Source organism: Misgurnus anguillicaudatus, chromosome 21 (assembly GCF_027580225.2).
Source record: "Misgurnus anguillicaudatus chromosome 21, ASM2758022v2, whole genome shotgun sequence".
NCBI classification, from domain to species: Eukaryota; Metazoa; Chordata; class Actinopteri; order Cypriniformes; family Cobitidae; genus Misgurnus; species Misgurnus anguillicaudatus.
Genome location: NC_073357.2, coordinates 11,985,001 through 11,990,000, shown reverse-complemented (window position 1 = coordinate 11,990,000; position 5,000 = coordinate 11,985,001). Strand labels below are relative to the sequence as shown.

The following is a 5,000-nucleotide window of genomic DNA, read 5'->3' as shown; positions in this document are numbered from 1 at the left end:
GTCTTTTAGATACGATGGACAAAGAAGGACAAAATGAGATAGTAGAGAGCAGCGGGATTGACAATAAAGATATGGAAGAAGCAGCAGTATTGGAGAAAAGCAGAGACGGAAGAGCACAAGTATTGGAGAAAAGCAGAGACGGAAGAGCACAAACAAGAAGAAGAACATTAAAGGTAACACCAAATGTACAGTTTGCTAAGAAAAAAGTGATGAAAAAAGGACAAATGAAATGTGTAAATAGGTATGAAGTTTTAAAGGGACTGGAGGAGATGAAGTGAGACAATGGTTTTTAGGTATTTAATTTTTCTTTTAATGGTTTTAAGTTGTGTGACTTTTAATGCAAGAGGACTGCTGGACGTGAGAAAATTTGAAAAAGTAATTGAAAGATGTAAACACGAAGATATCATTGCACTACAAGAAACGAACTGGAAAGAGAATGTGATGAAGGATTTTCAAAGGAGATGGGCTGGAGGAATTTTATATAACAATGGTGATGGAAGATTTGGAAGAGGAGTTGCTTTTTTAATGAAAGAGGAGGTTTTTAAAAGAAGCAAAATTGTATATAAAGACAATATAGGAAAATGTATGATTGTAGAGACAAAATATGATGAAAAGGAAATGGTTATAGTAAATGTACATGCACCAACAGAAGAGAAGGAAAAAAAAGATTTTTTTTTTGTTTTAAGAGGTTTTTTAAAGAAATATAAAGAAATTGTAATGATGGGGGATTTTAATACAGTTTTTAGTAAACAAGATATGGCAGAGGGAATGGTTTTTAAAAGTGATGCGGGGAGAAAAGAATTAAAGGTTTTAATGGAAGAAAATAAAATGATTGATGTATGGAGAGAAAGGAACGAAACAAAAAAAGAGTTTTCAAGACGACAAATAGTGGGACAGTTTGTGTGCAAAACAAGAATTGATTTTATTTTATGTAATAGGAATGTGGAAAATTTTATTGAAAAGATTAAGTATGAAGAAACAAGTTTAAGTGATCATAAGTTGTTATTTTTTAAAATTGATTGGGACAAAATACAAAGAGGGACGGGGGTATGGGTTTTAAATACAGAGATTCTTAAAAATAAAGATTATGTTTCAGAAATCAAACAAATTATAGAAAGAGAAAAGGAAAGTAAAATGTATGAAGAGAGTAAGAGAATATGGTGGGAAAACGTAAAGTTTTTAATAAAAAAATTCTCAATTAAATACTGTAGCCTAATACAAAAATGTAAGAGATATAAGAAAAAAGAAATGAAAACAGACTTAGAAAAAGAACTAGCTAAAGAAAACAAAGACATACAAAAGATAAGAGAAATTGAGGAAAGATTAAAGGAAATAGAGGAAAAAGAATATGAAGGAGCAAGATTAAGAAGTAAAGCAAAATATATGGTGGAAGGAGAGAAATGTACAAAGTTTTATTTTGACCTAGAGAAAAAGAAAGGAAAAGCAGAGATTGTAAAGGAGATAAGAGGGAAAAATGGGGAAATCGTACAAGGAAATGAAAATATTCTAAAAGAAATAAAGGCCTTTTATGAGGACCTTTTCAGTACACAAGGTGAAGAGGAGAAAGAAAAAAAACAATTATTAAATCTAATAAAATCAAAATTAAGTAAAGAAGATAAAGATGTATGTGACCATGATTTCAGAGATGAAGAGATTGAACAAGCAATAGATCAACTAAACAGAAAGAAGAGTCCGGGAATAGATGGTTTGGGGAGTGAATTTTACAAATGTTTTAAAGAGGTTTTAACAAAGATTTTAAAGGAGGTTTTTAAGGAAATTTTTGAAAAAGAGGAAGTAAATGAAAGGATGAGAATAGGTTTGATGAAAATTATATATAAAAGGAAAGGGGAGAGGGTAGACTTAAAGAACTATAGACCAATTTCAATGTTGAACACAGATTTTAAAATTATAGCAAAGGTTTTAGCAAATAGACTGAAGGAAGTGATGCCAACTATAATAAAAACAAATCAAGCATATGCAGTCAAAGGAAGAGACATAGCTGACATAACAATGAGTATAAGGGACATGATATGGTACATAAAACAAGAAAATAAGGATGGGTACATAATCAGTTTAGATTTTGAAAAAGCTTTTGATAGGGTGGAACATGGTTTTTTATTTGATGTTTTAAAGAGTTTTGGTTTTGGGGAAAATTTTATCAAATGGATTAGAATCTTATACAAGGGGGCTTTGACAAAAATTAAATGCAATGGGTTTTTAACTGAATGTTTTAAAATTACGAGATCAATACGGCAAGGTTGTCCACTCTCGGCACTGTTATATTCACTTGTATCAGAACCACTGGGATTAGCTATAAAGGAAAATACAAAAATAACAGGAATTGAGATCGAGGGAATAATGTCTGAAGGGAAAGTTTTTCAGTATGCAGATGACACAACAATAATTGTAAATAGGAAAGAAAGTGTACAAGAGGCCATGAATGTTGTCAAGAAATTTTGTAAAGCATCAGGAGGTAAAGTTAATGAGGATAAAACAGTGTACATGAGGTTTGGCAAAGCTGTGCTTTTAAATGATTATTTTAATTTTAAAGAGGTAGAAGAAATGAAAATTTTAGGACTTTTATTGGGGAAAAATGAGAAAAAAACAAGAGATGAAATGTGGGAACAACTGATATCAGGAATAGAAAGAAAAATAAACTTTTGGAAATTAAGAACTTTAAGCTTGAAGGGGAAGGTTTTAACTTTGAATGTTTTAATGGTTTCTAAATTGTGGTATGTTTTATACTTATCTGAAATGCCAATATGGATAGAAAAGAGGTTGAAGAAATGTTTTCTTGATTTTATTTGGAACGGCAAACCGCCAAGAATAGCTTACAACACGATTTTAGGGGATATAGAAAAAGGCGGTCTAGGATTAATGGATGTAGAACAAAGGAAAAACAGTCTAAGAGTAAAAGCAGTTAAAAAGTATTTACAAGAAGAAAACAAGGCAGAATGGAAGAAAACAATGAAATTTTTTTTAAACAGATGTGAAAATTTTAACATGGAGGATGGAATTTTATGGATGAAAACGAAAAGTTGGATGACAGAGAGAATACCTGGGTTTTATAGAGAATTGCTTAGTGCTTGGGGGAAGTTTTTAACAAATATTGAATATGACCCACGAGGAAGAGAAAACATTTTAAATCAACCTCTGTTCTTGAACAACAAGATTTTAAAACAAGACAAAGTCATTTATTTTAAGAAATGGATGGAAGTGGGAATAACTAAAGTAAAAGATGTAATGTATGAAGTGAAAGAAGGTTTCTTACCTGTACAATGTGTGTATGATGCAATGGATGAGGCAAAAGAGGAATACAGCAAACAAGAAATTATAAATAAGTATGAAGTAATTAAACAAGCTATACCCAAAGAGTGGATTAAAAGAATAGAAAATATGGAAAAGGAAAAAGAACAGAAAGACATTCAAGTGAATTTGGGTGAAAAAGTATACACTCTCAAAGAATGCAGTATTAAGATGTTTTATTGCTTTTTCAGAGACAGTGTTTTTAAAGAACCTATTGTAAATTGCTTCTGGCTACAGAAATTTGTGAATTTAAAACAGGAAGATATATGGAGAAACATGAGGGGAAGATGTGTAGAAACAAGACTGGAGTCCTTGGAGTACACAATAAGACATAAAGTGGTATTTACTGATGTGATTTTAAACAAAATAGGAATGGAACAAAGTGCGATGTGTAAAGTATGTCACGAAAAAGAAGAAGGAATTGTACATTTGTTTTTGTACTGCAAAGAATTGGACTCTTTTTTAAACAAATGTAAGGACATAATCAAAGAATTGGACGAACAATGGAATGAGAATGAAATGGAATGGAAGAGATTGGTGATGTTTGGTTGGAAAAGGAAAAGTCAAAACATGAAATTTATTAATTTATGTGTAATGTTAATGAAAAGTGCAATATGGGAACGACGAATTGCAGCAAAAAAAGAAAAAATTGTAATTGATGTATGGACTGTTTTTAAAAGAAAAACTGAAATGTACATGGAAAGATTGTATGCCTATTTTAAACATGAGAATATGTTAGAAGCTTTTTACAATGTTTTTACGCCCAAGGTTTGCAGTATTTTAGAGGGTTTAAAGTGGAGATTGCCAGATGTTACGGGACACATTTTTACATAATTTTAAAGGTTTTCTTTCTCATTGTTCTTTTATGTAACTATTTAACTTCATGGTAGAGTATATTTGATGTTGTTGTTTTTTTTTTTTTTTTGTTTTTTGTTTTTTTGTGTAAAACAAATGGTTTTGTATGAAATGCTTTGTAATTGTTAGGAAAATTATTCAATAAAAAAAAAAAAAAAAAAAAAAAAAAGCACGCCCGCTCTCGTCTGATCTCGGAAGCCAAGCAGGGTCGGGCCTGGTTAGTACTTGGATGGGAGACCGCCTGGGAATACCAGGTGCTGTAAGCATTTAATAAATTATTTAATTATTTATTCATATAATTTTTTTCCAGAAATGCATCCTTTCTGTAAGCGTTCACCGATGGCATGGCGTTGCCACATTAGTCTTGAAGTGGCTCTCGAATCGAGTCAGCGCTCGCTTACGGCCACACCACCCTGAGCACGCCCGCTCTCGTCTGATCTCGGAAGCCAAGCAGGGTCGGGCCTGGTTAGTACTTGGATGGGAGACCGCCTGGGAATACCAGGTGCTGTAAGCATTTAATTCTTTATTTAATTAATTATTTAATTATTTATTCATATAATTTTTTCCAGAAATGCATCCTTTCTGTAAGCGTTCGCCGATGGCATGGCGTTGCCACATTAGTCTTGAAGTGGCTCTCGAATCGAGTCAGCGCTCGCTTACGGCCACACCACCCTGAGCACGCCCGCTCTCGTCTGATCTCGGAAGCCAAGCAGGGTCGGGCCTGGTTAGTACTTGGATGGGAGACCGCCTGGGAATACCAGGTGCTGTAAGCATTTAATTCTTTATTTAATTAATTATTTAATTATTTAATTATTTATTCATATAATTTTTTTCCAGAA

General features: G+C 32.5%; 2 non-coding genes across 2 annotated transcripts; both read left to right on the top strand.

The window, feature by feature from the left end:
- The first annotated feature begins 4,556 nt into the window (after positions 1 to 4,556).
- On the top strand, positions 4,557 to 4,675 carry LOC141354903 (5S ribosomal RNA). Its single transcript, XR_012361331.1, has one exon. It is a non-coding gene; the product is annotated as a 5S ribosomal RNA (ribosomal RNA).
- A 140-nt stretch (positions 4,676 to 4,815) lies between these two features.
- LOC141354902 (5S ribosomal RNA) lies at positions 4,816 to 4,934 on the top strand. Its single transcript, XR_012361330.1, has one exon. It is a non-coding gene; the product is annotated as a 5S ribosomal RNA (ribosomal RNA).
- The last annotated feature ends 66 nt before the right edge of the window (positions 4,935 to 5,000 follow it).